The sequence below is a fragment of the Amblyraja radiata genome, chromosome 11 (genome assembly GCF_010909765.2).
Source record: "Amblyraja radiata isolate CabotCenter1 chromosome 11, sAmbRad1.1.pri, whole genome shotgun sequence".
In the NCBI taxonomy this organism is placed as follows: Eukaryota; Metazoa; Chordata; class Chondrichthyes; order Rajiformes; family Rajidae; genus Amblyraja; species Amblyraja radiata.
In genome coordinates, this window is record NC_045966.1 from 51807274 (window position 1) to 51823350 (window position 16077).

Sequence of the window (16077 nt, forward strand, 5' to 3'; positions counted from 1 at the left end):
ATTAAATTAGTGTTTATCTAAAGTTCGACCCGGAATAAATTATATGTGTCCCAAAAGACATGGACAAGTTGCTCATTAAAGAAGCAAATTTCATTAGTAAATTGGCTTAAAAAATAACATTGTCTTGACCCATATATTGTTCATATGACATATTGCCTTGATTTATCTGATGCCCTTTCAACATTGTAAATAAACTATTAAGTTATTGTGGTAGTTATTATCTGTTTTGTCTGTTTATACATGTTATTTATGACATTAGTTATTTGTTTATTTTTTGTGTTTACAGATATGGCTGATTTTTTTTGTGTGAATGAAAACCTTGGTCTCTTGCACATGCAGTTTGATTTAAATTTTTTTTGCATTGTCAATAAACATGAGAAAATCACGTTCTTTTTTTGCTTAAACCAGTTATCAGAAAAATATATTATGTTTGCCTTATGAACTTTGTTAATGAAAGAGAAAGAGATCTATAAAGATAAATAATAATTTTTATGTTGGGGTTCCCGGAGTCACGAAAATTATTTCAAGGGTTCCACAAGGGTAAAAATGTTGAGAAACGTTGAGTTAGAGCTGTCTTCATTAATCTTGGCAGGTGCTGCAGATTGAATAGCAGAGTTCTTTTTTACTTAGGATGACTTTTTCACATCAGTTGAATTTCTCAAGCATACAGATGTGTTCGAACACTAAAACAAATGATAAATATGTTAGAATTAACACAGCAAACGTGTAGAAATTCAAAATGATTCATGATCTGTTCATGGTAACTACAACCTCATTCACAGTAGTTGCAGCATTAAATATGTAAAGCCCACCTGCCAAACAAGTCAATGCATCTCAGCAACTGGTTCACAACATCAAGATTGCATCAATAATAGTGACTCCTGGATTGTCAATATCAGTGCAGTTGGTATCAGTCATGTTCTGTGCAAACAAACTTAATGTTATGCTATGAACATTAAGGCAGCACAAATCATTGCTTTGGCAAAACATTGTCTACATCAAAGCCAAATGTCTTAGCATAAACACATGCAGTTCATTCATTCAGCTGTTTTTAAAAAAGTTTAGTTTAGAGAAACAGCGCGGAAACAAGCCCTTCGGCCCACCGGGTCCGTGCAGACCAGCGGTCCCCGTATATTAACACTATCCTACACCCACTAGGGACAATTTTTACATTTACTAAGCCAATTTACAACCCTGTAGGCCTTTGGAGTGTGGGAGGAAACCAAAGATCTCAGAGAAAACCTTCGCAGGGTACGGGGAGAACGTACAAACAGCACCCGTAGTCGGGATCGAACCCGGGTTTCCAGCGTTGCATTCGCTGGAAGGCAGCAACTCTACCACTGCACCACCGTGACCACCTTTGTTTCTGTACAGGCTCTTTGTAAGTAGTGACATGCATAAAACTCTCAGACAGCAAGGTCAGGTGGTCATCATGATTTACACTGAACATCTCTAAAAATAGATGGTAGCAATAAAACCAAACTGAAATGCACTTTCAAGACCCAGGTACCTGACCAATGCTGCCATTGCATTTGACAGCTCTTAGCTGGCAATACATTTAAGCAGAAGTGCCCAGGAACAATAGAATCCGTATGCCACATATATATAGGTGAAAAACACTGCTACCTGTGTGGAAAATAGTTAATTCAATTCTAGACCAACACATCTGGTATACTGCATTGATGTGCCAGTCAGAATGCAATTCATTGGCATGTTACAGGTCTTTTAGTCAGGCAACTTGAGGATTGAAACCACTGTGGCCCGTGCCAAGTCCTGTTTATAATCTTCCAAGAATGATTATCATAGCCAGGAATAGCCTATGCCATGATTGTACGTACTTGGTAATTTGCCCGTCACAAATCCTTTACAATAGTTAATAAAGATCCTGCTGGTCATGAATGATCAGCTGTTAAACCATACAATCAGATCAGCCACATCTTAGTAAATGGTCACATGCACTCAAAACATCTCAGCCCCAATTCATTCTCAGGCCAGTCAAAACCTGTCAAAATAAACATTTCGGATCAAAGACCTTGACAATATTGGACAGAAAAGTTAGGTTACAACTTAAAACTCGGCTTCCCAGTTTTAACAAAGTCTTCAAACGATAATATTATCTTTCCACAGATGCTGCCCAATCAATTGAGTTTCCACTGTGTCTTATTTTTATTTCTGCAGAAATGTCAGTTAACATCACAGGTGGACACCTTTCAGAAATGATAAAACAGAACTCACCAGTCACAATGAAAAGGCATCACTGTTCCTCTCCAAGATGCCCCTTGGTCTGCTGACTATTTGCTTCATATTTTTAAATTCCGGATTCCAGCACCGAATCTACTGCATTGTAATCAGTTGTTGCTGTAAACCTCTGAAACAAATTCAGAAAATGCACGCATAAGTAACAGCATTAAATCAATGAGGAGTCAAAGGACGAAGGCCAACATTTTAAAAGTGTGTATACTAATAGTTAACCTTGACAACAAAGAGGGTACAATCACTTTCAGATACACAATTAAACAAGTTACCTTGTCTGAAGGGTGCCAACCCAAAACATCATCTATCCAGGTTCTCCCGAGATGCTGCCCGACCCAGACCTACTCCAGCGCTGTCTTTCATAAATCAGCATAGGTGGTTCCTTGTTTCTACATGGTACCGTGGCTTTTACTTTGTGTTGAAATAACCGGTCATTTCAATCAGGTTGCCTCATCCTACAGATCAGCAAAAATAAATTGTTTGCAAGATCCAATTTAAAAGCCACCACCAGAAAAACTAGCATTTGGTTACAGAATAAAAAAATATGTACTGAGACAAATTGCCCAAATGGCTGATGAAATTGCAATGACAACCTCAAAATACTGACTGCTGCACCAACATTATGAAGGATGCCAGTGATCATTTTGGATAAAGCAAGATTTGGATTTACCAGACAACCAACAATGTTCAATTTCGGAACCAGAACCCCCAACCAGGGAACAAGGATAACAATGCTGGACTGAAGGGCTATTTCAGACAAGTGAAAACAAGGAAGCACTGCCTCAAATATTTCTGACATCCGAATCAGAAAACTGGTGCAAGACAAGTCAACCAGTTGCAAGCATTCAGAATTTCCTACTGGCCCCTTTACCAAAAGTTAAACAGTGCTGTATGTAAAACTTAACTAAGCCAATGAATAGCCCAGCATCACAAGGAAGAAAATTAAAGAGGATGTCCAGTTAAAACTATACGGCAACAATTTGTAAAGAGTTAAGATTTCCGCTTCCTGGGGGTTCATTTTGACTCCAGAATAACATGGAGGGTCCACATTACAAAAGTAATCGAAAAATGCAAAAAAGCCATCAATGTAATGAGATGCTTGGCAGGTTTAGAGTGGGGAGCAGATGTATTATCTCTTAAACGTATTTATGTATCACTGATCAGATCCAGACTAGAGTATGGCAGTATAGCTTATGGGTCAGCATCTAAGTCAGTGTTGTCCGAGTTGGACAAAGTCCAAGCGGAAGCTCTAAGTCTGTATAGGAGGTGTGCGGACGTCACCTGTATGTGCACTACAGGTGGAAACTGGGGAGATGCCGTTGAGACTGCGCCGCAGACAACTAATGGCTAATTACTGGCTAAGCCTTAAGGGTCATGGAGAGAACCACCCAACAAAACAGGTAGTACAGGAGTGCTGGGAGAGAGGGGTGGCTCAGTCTGGAAGCTTCAGCTGGGTTGGAGGAGTTGTGGCAAGGGACATGGGAGTAGAGGACAAAGGGTTCTGCCCTGCAGTATTGTGGCCATCTGTGCCAATATGGTTACTGAACATCCCAAAAGTTGATCTGGAGATATGGGAGGCAAAAAGGAGGAACAAAAATTCAGACCTAAAGACAGAATATCATAGCCATATAGATAATAGATACAGGGAACACCTCTTAATTTTCACAGATGGATCAAAGGATCCAGTAGCTAAAACAACAGGGGCGGCTGTGGTAGTCCAGGGGATGAATGTTGAGCTTTACAAAAGAACAAACAACTATTTGACAGTATATACAGTGGAACTGTACGCTATTTTGATGGCAGTTCGGTGGATGGAACAGGTGCAACCATGTAAAGTAGTAATACGTAGCGACTCATTATCTGCAATCCAGAGTATTGGGTCTGGTGCATCCCATAGGCGGCCTGACTTAGTTTATGAAATCCTGCTACTATTAAGCCAAGTGACAAGGAGGGGCAGTGACGTGACTTTGTTGTGGGTCCCAGCACACATTGGTGTTCTAGGGAATGAAAAGGTGGATAAATTGGCAAAAGAGGCTGTAAAAAAAGAAACATAGAGGTAAACTTACAACTATCCAAATCTGAAGGAAAACACATTGTGTAGAAGAAAATAAATCAGGAATGGCAACAATACTGGGAACAGGAGACAAAGGGGAGACGCCTCTATTCACTACAAAACAGAGTGGGCATTACAGCAAGAAGAGGGGGGAACAGGTAGTATTAACAAGATTGAGGATAGGACACACTCACCTGAACAGCACATTAAAAATATTGGGAAAACACCCTACTGGGCTGTGTGAGGAATGCCATCAACCAGAAACAGTTCAGCATGCCCAAGTTGCATGTAGGAGATATCAGACAGAAAGAGGATTTATGATCATTGAAATGAGGAAAATTGGATTGACAGAAATATCAGTAAAGAACATTCTAGAGTGTGGAGGGAAAGGAAAAGGAATAAAGTTGTTGTTTGATTTCTTGAGGGCCTCTGGGCTTATAAAAAGGATCTAATATAAAGATATGAGTACTGTGGAATGAAGCCAGAAGGTGGCAGCAATGCAACATTGCGGATGCCGGCTACCGTAAAACTCCAAAGAAAAAGAAGAAGAAGCATAGCCCAGCAGTTCCTCAAACATGGCACCATTATTCAAGGGCTGTGCACCGTTTGCTTGAGTACAAAGACAAACCTTTAGCCAAAGTCCTTCTGTGAGTACCAACGGCTGTGCAGTGCAAACTTGCAGGAAATATAAAGTAGAACGACCAAAATGCTACTTTAGTGGTGAAACCAAGTGCTTACGCTTACAAGCTGACATACACTATTGACAATTAAAAAAATCAAGACAAACAAATTACCTGAAACATACCTGGTTTGCTTGGAGCTACAACTCCCATTTCATTGAAGCAGTGACACATATCTGAAGATGGTGCTCCAGTGCAAGCAACCTCTCAAAACCATTCAGTGCCAATTTAACCGCTCTGCAAAAGTGACATGGAAGCGCAGATTAAAATGACAATTAAAATTCCACATAATGTACAAGACAAACTAAAAATGTATTCTAAAAAGCTTATAATGAGGATAGCCAACAATAAGACTAATGTGCATCCACATCCTGGCCAATGGTGAAGTCCCAATTTAACATTGCAGCCCTTGAACTATATCTGCATTTCCTTGGTGTTGTACACGTGACAATAATGACATCAACATCAAACCAAGTTTCAGATGTGAAGCCCAAATAACACAAGTTTCATAACTGAAGCAACTTATGAAATATAACTAGTATATTGCACATATCAAAAGTATGACTTTCATTTGTGCCATGTTAAAAACTCAGGATATTTGTTTTTGCAACAAAAACAATCATTACCTGGTAGTGTATATTTAAGAGGGAGTTAGATGTGGCCCTTGTGGCTAAAGGGATTAGGGGGTATGGAGCGAAGGCAGGTACAGGATACTGAGTTGGATGATCAGCCATGATCATATTGAATGGCAGTGCAGGCTCGAAGGGCCGAATGGCCTACTCCTGCACCTATTTTCTATGTAGCCACATTGACAGGTCAAACATTAAATGAAACAGTAATCATGTATGCAACCGTACTAGGACCACCCATACAGGTGAATGCAGTGGTCCACTCTAGGATGCAGTGCTGCCCTGGCGTATTGTTAACCATCACCAAAACGGCAACAATTAACTGCCAGGTTATCAGCCATTCATTTCCCAGTGATGTAACGCCAGCACAGGCACAGCAAAGCACAGGGCAGCTGACTTACCACTGGGAGGTTTAAAAGCAGCACCTACCAAAGATCCCATAGCAAGCAAGGTAGATCACTCGACGAAAAAGACGTAGTACGGTCATGGGCAGATTCATGGGTAATATTCAGCCCCATTTCCGTAACCGGCTTCCGCCTCCGCACCAAAGATCCCATAGCGGAGCAGATACTAGTGCGGAGACGGAAGCCGGTTACGGAAACATCCTCGTAAAAATAAGTTATTTGGTAAAAAACTTTTCAGAATTAAAATTTATTTAACACAAACTGTTCCCCCGCAACGTTGATTACACTGCGAGTCGGGTTACTGAAATGGATGAAAAAGGCCCACGTTCGCTCCGTTGCGTACTACATGCAAGCCCATTGCATTTAGAAGGAGTGGTCGATCGTGCTCCGCCATAGGATCTTTGGCACCTACTAGATCAGGAATCTTTTCTGGGAGATGGGCAAGTTGCACACGCAAGGAGAAAGTTACTTATGGGCACTTTCTCACCTTCAACCCCTAGATCACACAACACCCTAATCCTGTCTCAACATTGGCTCCTCATTTATCTAGCAATATACACACCCAAGTTATGTTCACCCCACTGGTACTCGAGCCTTCAGTTGCCTAGGACTTCCCTTCCAGGCCTCCAAGTTTCCAACCAAAAGCATAGATCACTGCTTCTCACTCCCTCTGCAGGCCAGCGTCAAGCTACTTTGAATAGCAGCTGAAGACAATCTATCTGGAAATGTTTGCTAATTTAAACCATTTAGCATCTCCTAACTAATAACTAAAAAAACACAAAAGTGCTGGAGTAACTCAGTGGGTCAGGCAGCACCACTGGAGTCTGAAGGGGTCCTCCTTCAGACTCCATTGACAGTTCCCGGTTTCTAACTAATAACCAAAAATGAGTAACTACACAAACAGGTCGACTTGAAAAACAACAAATTTCATTTAAAGGAGCCAAGATACAAACTTGGGCTTGCTAAGAGGTATCAAAAGAAGGCATGGAGTGGCCTTATCGTAGTGTACAACATCATGGATAAAGTGAACACTCAGAATTTTGCCAATGTGGAAGATTATAAAACTAGAGCACATGGGCTCAAGGGAAGGAGAGCTAAGACATATTTCTCACTCAGAGGGCAGTCCACACCTGCAACAAGTTGCCTGAGAAACCTATAGAAGCAGATATAGAAACAACATTTGGACAAATGCATGGATAGAAAGTTCAGAGGGATATGGATGAAATTCCAGAAAGAAAACTTGTTCAGCATGGATAAGGTGGGCTGAAGGGGCTGTTTCCATGCTGTATGGCTCAGATTATCTGGTTAGAAATATACAGCTCAGAGTCTGGAGAAGGGTCTCGACCCAAAACATCACCCATTCTTTCTCTCCAAAGATGCTGCCTGCCCCACTGAGTTGCTCCAACACTTTGTGTCTACCTTCTATGACTTCAGACTTCTCTATGCTGGGGAAAGGTCCCAACCAAAACCGTCAACTATCCATGCCGTGAGTGAGTTTATCGTGTGATAGGAGCAGAATTAGGCCATATGGCCTATTAAATCTACTCCACCATTCAATTATGGCTGATCTATCTCCCCCTCCTAACCCCATTAGATATAGAACCTGGAAACAAGCCCTTCGGCCCTCCGAATCCATGCCGACCATTAACAATCTGTTCTTACCCAATTTATACATCCACTGCCTACAACAAAGGATCATTCTACAGAGCTCCATCACAACTTTGTATTTTTTTGTTCTATGACTAGCGCAACCGGCTGAGCTGCAAATGCAATTTAAAACAACCGCAGAACCGAGGGAGGGCTAGTATTCAGCTGTGGGCCTGATGCCCACACATGGTGCACACTGCGGCTTGGTGCCGGCACCACCCCTCGCCACACACACACACATCCAGGCCGCTGCAGGAACACAACCCCCGCCTTGTCCACCGCTGGGCCCGGCACCGCCAGTAAACATCGCCTAAGTTCAAACTAAAACCTGCAAACCCATCCAATACAGGGATCCCTGGGTTCCCCAGCAACCCCTCTACCTCCCGGCACGGGCGGCGGTACCGGGCAGGCCGCCCTCTCCCAGGATGGCGGCGGATTACACTCCCTCCCCCCTCATCCTCACCTGGGCATCGACAAGAAGCAAGAGGGACGCCCGGCTCGCCCAACTGCCCTTATATACAGAGCGCCCAGAGACGGGCGCATGCGTGTTGTGGCTGTGACAACTTGCACCAGGCGTCGCCATCTTTACTCAAGGCGGAAGTTGGCTGCCAGCACAGACGCAAAATACTGGAGTAACTCAGCGCGACAACTGTCAGAGAGATTTAGTTGGATGCCAGCATGTGGACACCAAAGATCCTATATAAGATCTTTGGTGGACACAGGCAAAAAAGGAACTGCAGATGCTGGTATATACCAAAGATAGTCACAATGTGCTGGAGTAACAAAAATAACAAAAGAGCACAAGCAACATTCTACAGTATGAAGAAGGATCCCCACCCCAAACATCACTTATTCTTCAGAGATGCTGCCTGACTCGCTCAGTTACTCCAGCATTTTGTGTATTTTTTCAAGGAACAGTAGATGCTGTTGCATGGATTGTCTTTGCATGGACTACAGTTTTTTTTTACATTGAACAGTCCTTGTTTCAGGCTTACACTTGCACCCTGCTTTAGCTCTTTCTCAGCTACATCAATGACCGCATCGGGGCTGCCTCCTGCACCCATGCAGCTAATTTCCACCCTGTCCTTGTCCCTATACCTGTCTGAAGAAAGGTCTCGACCCGAAAAGACACCCATTCCTTCTCTCCAGAAATGCTGCCTCACCCGCTGAGTTACTCCCTCCCTCTCTCTCTCTCCCTCTCTCTCTCTCTCTCTCTCTCTCACTCCCTCTCCCCCCCACTCTCTCCCCCCTCTCTCTCCCTCCCTCGCTGTCTCTCACCATCTCCTCTCTCTCCCTCCCTCTCTTTCTTTCTCCCCTCTCTCCCTCCTCTCTCACTCCATTCTTTCCCTCTCTCTCCCCTTCTCTCGCTCTCCCCTTCTCCCTCTCCTCGATCCCCACACTTTCTCTCTCCTTCCCTCTCTCTCCCTTTCCCTCTCTCTCCCCTTCCCTCCCCCCTCTCTCACCCTCTCTCTCCCCCCCTCTCTCCTCCCCTCTCTCTCTCCCTCTCTCTCCTCCTCTCTCTCCCCCCTCTCTCTCTCCTCCCTCTCTCTCGCCCTCCCTCTCTTCCCCCTCTCCCTCCCCCTCTCTCCCATCTTCCTCTCTCTCGCTCTACTTCCCTCTCTCCCCCTCTTTCTCTCTCCCTCCCCCTCCCCCCCTCTCTCTCCCCCCTCTCTCCCCTCTCTCTCCCTCTCCTCCTCTCTCTCCCTCCCTCTCTCTCCCTCCATCTCTCTCCCTCCCTCTCTCTCTCCCCATCTCCCCCTCTCTCTCTCCCTCCCTCTCTCTCTCCCCTCTCCCTCTCTCCCCACTCTCTCCCTCTCTTCCCCCTCTCTCCCTCCCCCTCCCTCCCCCACTCTCTCCCTCCCCTCTCTATCTCCTGCCACCCCTCTCCCTCCCCCTCTCCCTCCCTCCCCCCTCTCCCACCCTCCCCTTTCCATCCCTCTCCCTCCCTCTCTCCCTCTTCCCCTCCCCCCCTCTCCCTCCCCCCTGCCTCCCTTCCCTCTCTCTCCCTCCACGAGACAGTCAATGCCGTTGAAAGATGAATCTTCAAAACACAGTCTCTTGACTAATAGCTTCTTTATTGTTGTAGTAAAAACAGTGAGATGCTCATCCAAACTTCTTCTTGTTTAAGTATATTTTGATCTTACTCGTAGTCAAACTCGTGCATGGTCAAACTCCGGCTTGGTCAAAAGCTGTGCCTTCTCCCCCATGCTTCTTCAAAACTAAAATTAAAAACTACTAGCGCGTCTGTGTGAAAATCCCAGCCACAAACACGCCTCCGTCTACATAATAAATCCCACCCTCATAATTACAGGCAGATAAAATTTGTAATTATAAATGTAATTATAAATCTCCAGGAAACATTATAAATTAACTAATGCTTTTAAAATACAGACATCTTGTAACTGGTTATAGTTTATAGCACAATGAGTTAAGCTAAATGGCTACTACATACCGGCCCCTAATTGTTCTGAGTATTTAACGAGGCAATTACTAATAGACATTAAAAAAGTAGCTATAAAGACTTAACATATATCAAAAACCAAAATTATCACGCATTATATATCCACATTCAGATTTCTTCAGCTATTCTTCCATCTTCACCTTTGCCTTTCAGAAGCAAGCATAGCTTGGTTATTGGTCTTATTAAATCGTTGTTCTTATGGGCCTATCCCACATAGGCGACTTTTTAGGTGAATGCAGGAGAATCTGCACTCGCCACATGATCGCCACATGGTCGCCACATGTTCACTGGTGGTCTCTGGTGAGTCTCCTTCATGGTCGCGAGGACTTCCCGCATTCTTAGAACTAGTCAGTGTCTCAGTATGGTTGCCGCAAATTTTTAAACATGTTGAAATTGGTCGCTATGGAGAAAATCAATAATCCTGTAGTCATAGGTGCAGTTGTAGTGGGGTCGCCATGTAATTATGGGTGGTCCAGGTAGTCATAGGTAGTTTTAGTTAATTGCCTTTTCTGACTGGTCATTTTCATTGGCTCATTGGGGGAAAAAACGTAAGCACGAGCTTTCAGAACCAAGGATAACCGACCGATAATGGTAAGTGCCCACCGAACTTTCCTGTTCATCGCGGTTTGTGTCTGTATCACCTTGGCTTTGCACCGTGTGAATTTCAGACAGCGCTCCTCCCCGCTTACCCTGGTCCCCGCCTTTGCGATGTGTGTGTGTGTGTGTGTGTGTGTGTGTGTGTGTGTGTGTGTGTGTGTGTGTGTGTGTGTGTGTGTGTGTGTGTGTGTGTGTGTGTGTGTGTGTGTGTGTGTGTGTGTGTGTGTGTGTGTGTGTGTGTGTGTGTGTGTGTGTTCCAATCTGACAGTCACCATTCCAATTCCCGGTTTTTCTGGCGAGTGCCGGCAACTTGACTGTCACCGGCAGTCCGCTGAAAAATCAACTAAGTGGGACAGGCCCTTAAGTCTGAAGTCGTACCGTGCGCACCAAACCCTTAATATCAGGCATGATGCCCAGTATATGGTCCAAAATACAAAAGTCCAAAGTTTTGACAGCATGAAACTTCTTCCTCCATGTCCGATCAATTCATGTTGTAACATTAATGTTGAAGTGTGAAAGTCCTTCAAGAGAATAATAGGATTTTTAGTAATAACGTTCACTGTGAGGTTTTGTTTAATTTCCGGTTCATTAGCATAGATTTAAAATCCCAGCTCAAATTTTGCCCATTCTCTGCATGGCTTATAGAGAAACTCTGGTCCATTGATCCCTCTCTTATTGCTTATTATTTGCTGTCAGTCCTCTGGAAGCTTCATTCGCAGGATTTTCTACTGTGTTAACATATTTCCATCGAATGGATGTATCGCAGGCACTGCCTCAAAAAGGATGCCAACATCATCAAGGACCCACACCATCCTGGCCACACACTCATCTCTCCGCTGCCATCAGGTAGAAGGTACAGGAGCCTGAAATCTGGTACATCCAGGTTCAGGAACAGCTTCTTCCCTACAGCCATCAGGCTATTAAACTCGCAAACAAACGGAACTATAACAGCCTATTGCACTTTATCTGTTTATTTATGTGTATATATATGGGGTCTATGCTATATAGATACACTGAACTGTTCCGTATTTATGCTTACAATACTCTGTTGTGCTGCAGCAAGCAAGAATTTCCTTGTCCTATCTGGGACACATGACAATAAACTCTCTTGACTTGACTTGATTGGTAGCTCCCAATACAAAAGAGATTCTGTTTGCTGCAAATGTCAAGAAACATTTGTTCTCATTGTTGAAGTATTTAAGCACCGTAGTACTATCGGTCAAGAAGATAGATTCTTCCAGTTGAAGCTGTAGGTCTTTTTACAGCAATATGTCAACTTTAACAGCTAAGACTGCGGCAGTAAGTTCCATTCTGGGAATTGTCATTTGTTTCAATGGTACCACTCTGGCCTTTTCCCATTAAGAATGCAACATGTACTTCTTTGTTATCATTTTCCAGTCTTAGATATGAAACAGTACCATAGCCACTTTCACTGGCATCTGAGAAACCATGCAGCTGTGCACCTCTGATCTTACCAAAGCTTGTAGATTTCATGCACCGGTCCATTATTAATTTTGAGATCTTGTTGAGATCTGCTAACCATTCTGTCCATTGGTGAGAGGAAGTTTGTGTTATACTCTCATCCCATCCAAGTTTTTCCTTACAAAGATCCTGCAAAATCAACTTGGCTGGCAGTGTAAACGGTACAAGAAATACTAAAGGGTCGTAAATGTAAACCAATCACAGACCCTTCTAGTACATGGTCGCTCTTGAATCGAGATTCTGAACTTAAACACATCTGTTTCAATGCACCAGTGCAGTCTCAATGCTCTTTCCATTGGCAAATTGTCTTTGTCCAAATCAACTCCCTGGTCTCTTTGGCTCTATCATCTGGTGGAATGCTTTCCAATACAACACGACGGTTGCTGATCCACTTGGAAAGCGTGAATCCTCCCTTATTGCAGAGGGAAGTCAGATATTTTACCATTGAATTGCTTACTGCTTATTTAAGCAATCATCCACAAATAAATTATTCTTCACAGTGGTTATCACTTCTTCTGGAAAGTGAACTTTATTGTCCTCTGCGGTCTTCTTTAATGCAAAGTTTGCGCAACTTGGTGATGACACTCAGGGCCGGCGTTAAGCCGATTTGACCGATTGCTACCAATTGGGCCCCGCGCCTAAGCGGGGCCCCGCACTAATGTTCAGTATTTCGTACGGAAATACGGATTCTCTTTGTTAAATAAAGATTTTTTTTAATTCGCCATCCGGATTTTTTTTAAACGAACATGTATAACAACCGCTGCACGGCCATCATACACAAACGATTTGTTAACTAGTGCTGTTAGCACTTCTTAACGGTAAGTACTTAACACCTTGTTATGCAATGTCATGAATCTGCATCTATCCGCATTCCTCAGTAAATGTTATAGTGTTTTGAACAAGTATTAATGACGCCGTGTTTGAATAAAATTCACGCGGCGTCATTAATACTTGTTTAAAACACAATTACATTTACTGAGGAATGTAGATCGATGACACATTGAGAATTTCATTTAACTCACCATCATGAGTGAGGGCCCCGGACCGCGAGAAGGGGCTTCTTCCTGGTGTGCAGGTTTGTCATTCACCTACCGACCCACGTTGTGTCCAAAGATCTTATAGCGGATCTTTGGTTGTGTCTCTCTGTCTTTTGCTCACTCCCTCCCTCTTTCTCTCGCGCTCTCTCTCCCGCTCCCCATATTGTCTCTCTCTAGCTCTCCCACTCCCTCTCTATCACCCTGTCCCCTCAGCATTCCCGGAATCATTGACGTTTTGCAGTAGACAAAAATGCTGGAGAAACCCAGCGGGTGAGGCAGCCGCCTGGCCCGCTGAGTTCCTCCAGCACTCTGTGTTTTTTGTTTGGCTCTGAAGTTGAAGTTGGCTCAGCGGGACGGGCAGCGGCTCTGGGGAGAGGGTTGTGTTTCTGGTCGAGACCCTTCTTCAGACAATCACAAGTATTCTCATCAACGCGAGTTCAGTTCGGTCTGAAGAAGGGTCTTCTCTCCAGAGTCGCTGCGCTGCCTGTCCTGCTGAGTTACTCCAGCTTTATGTCTATCTTCAATTTCAGAGAATTACAATTTCTCACGGGGGGCTTATAACGTCTCTAAACCCCTCTGGGACCCTCTGAACACCTCTAAACCCCCTCTAGCCCCCCTATTTCCCTCTATTCCCCTCTAAACAATTGAAAAAACACCTGAACCCATCTGAAGCCCTCTAAACCATTTAAACCCCTCTAAACTAGGAGGCTGCAAGGTGACTTGGATAGGCTGGGTGAGTGGGCAAATGCATGGGAGATGCAGTATAATGTGGATAAATGTGAGGTTATCCACTTTGGTGGCAAAAACAGGAAAGTAGACTATTATCTGAATTGTGGCCGATTAGGAAAAGGGGAGATGCAACGAAAAATGCTCACGGCAGACCAAACGTGTTAAACAGAAATTGGTCAGATATTGAGCTTTACACAGTGAGAAATCATGTGAAATAATCACTGAATTTAATTTTAAATGAATGTACCTGCATGTTATACTGTTTAGTTTGGAGATACCACCAGATAGTCTGGTTGATACAACCAGATTAGTTTGGAGATACAACCAGATTAGTTTGGAGATACAACCAGATTAGTTTGGAGATACAACCAGATAGTCCACTGAGTTCGCACCGACCAGCGATTTTTGTTACAGATTTGACAAATTTATTTGGCGGCCAATCAAACGCTGTCTCTAAGGGGGTTGCATCCAATCACCAACCAGCTTGCCTTAAAATTCCCGAAACTACACGAAATATAAACATACATAAATTTTTACTTTTCTAGAGTAGGGGCCCCGCCATCAGTTTTCTAATTGGGCCCCGCAATTCCTAGCACCGGCCCTGATGACACTGCTCCAAAGAGATGTACCTTCCTCCGGTATTCAACAAGATCTTGTTGTGCATCCCCTTCAGGCCACCATAAGAATTGCAAGTAGTCAATGTGTTTTTCTGATACTTTGACGATAAAACATCGCTCCGATATCAGCCATTAAAGCAATTGGTTCTTGTCTGAATTTAGGAAGAACGTATATATCCCTCATGAAATTTCGTATTCTTGCCAAACTTGCGTTTCAAATTCTGGGTGTGTTGCTCTGCCATACGACGATTATTCGGCAGATTAACACTTTTTTGTTTGAAAGGTAAGACCAGACAATAGTGTCTGTCTATTATCTTTACTGAGTAGTTCATAATATCCAAGAACTTTAACTCTTCCCTGGACATTTCTTCAGATTCCTTACTGGTACTTTCATTTAAGTCATGATTGTATTGCTTGATCAATAGCTTTTCTAATTTACCAGTAGATATTTGATAAACAGCAGCGGCTGGGTAGTTCTTCTGGTTCCTGCTTTCGTTGTCCCTTCTCAAGGAGCCATAGTTAACCCATCCTATTAGGGTTTTCACAGCAAACGGTCCATCCCCTTGGCTCCTCACAGTCCATAGGTTCCAATGCCATCAAAGCATTCGTTCCGATAAGTAGGCCAATACCATAATTTATTTTAGATATCTTGACATCCTTCAAGTAAGGACATTGTTTCCAGTCCTCATGTCTCGGTATATTTTGATGACAAACAGGCATGGTCTCATGTGTAAACACTTCAGATATTGGTATAAAATTGTCTTCATCCAGACTAGATATTTCCATACTTGTAATGTAATGACTAACGCACTCCTTCTCTTCATTCATGGTACAAAATAGAATCTTAACATCTTCTCCTGTGATGTCCAGCCTTCTCATCAAGCTTTCTGTGCAAACGGTAGCCGAACTTCCATGATCCAAAAATGTATATGTTTGCAACACTGTATTCGTCTTGCTATTCCTTACCTGAACTGGTAGGATAGAGAAGATACAGGTTTTTACCCTGGCCCCAATATGTGCAGTTACTTGAGGTGAGGTGATAGCATCACCAGTAGCTGGCTTCTCCTTCTGTTCTATTTGCTCCGGTCTCTTCTTTACAGTGTGAAGTGCTTCAGGATAATCTTGCTTGCACTTATCACAAGTTATAGGACTCTCACAGTCTTTAACCACGTGTCCTTTTTTCAAACATCTAAAGCAGATTCCCTTCTGCTTTAAGAAATCAATTTTTCTTTATATTCCTTCTTCTTGAATCTTCAACACCACCTTATGGTGTGACCAACATCATCACATAACAAACAAAATCCTTTTTGCTTGATAGTAGATACATCTCCTTTCATTCCACCTGTCGTTTCCACAGGTATTAAAGCGGTAGCAAAACTGCCTCCCTTAGGTCCTGATCTTTCTTTAGTTTTAGTAAAGGTCGAACCTTTGACAGTTGCAATTGGTTTATGATCTTGAATATTTCCGTGGCGTGGATCTAACATGAAC

The 16077-nt window shown here is 43.3% G+C and overlaps 1 long non-coding RNA gene and 1 other non-coding gene across 5 annotated transcripts; both read right to left on the minus strand.

Annotated features, from left to right (window-relative positions):
• Window positions 1-470: 470 nt before the first annotated feature.
• LOC116978640 lies at window positions 471-8170 on the minus strand. Of its 4 annotated transcripts, none has more exons than XR_004413488.1 (6): window positions 8130-8170; window positions 5112-5223; window positions 2526-2708; window positions 2236-2368; window positions 813-921; window positions 471-683 (listed from the first exon to the last, which is right to left on the minus strand). It is a non-coding gene; the product is annotated as an uncharacterized LOC116978640 (long non-coding RNA). The 4 variants fall into 4 exon arrangements; XR_004413489.1 differs by lacking the exon at window positions 8130-8170 and adding an exon at window positions 6582-7375; XR_004413487.1 differs by lacking the exon at window positions 8130-8170 and having other exon boundaries at window positions 5112-5360.
• On the minus strand, window positions 5827-6023 carry LOC116978835. The gene has a single exon (XR_004413577.1). It is a non-coding gene; the product is annotated as a small nucleolar RNA SNORA74 (small nucleolar RNA).
• Window positions 8171-16077: the final 7907 nt, after the last annotated feature.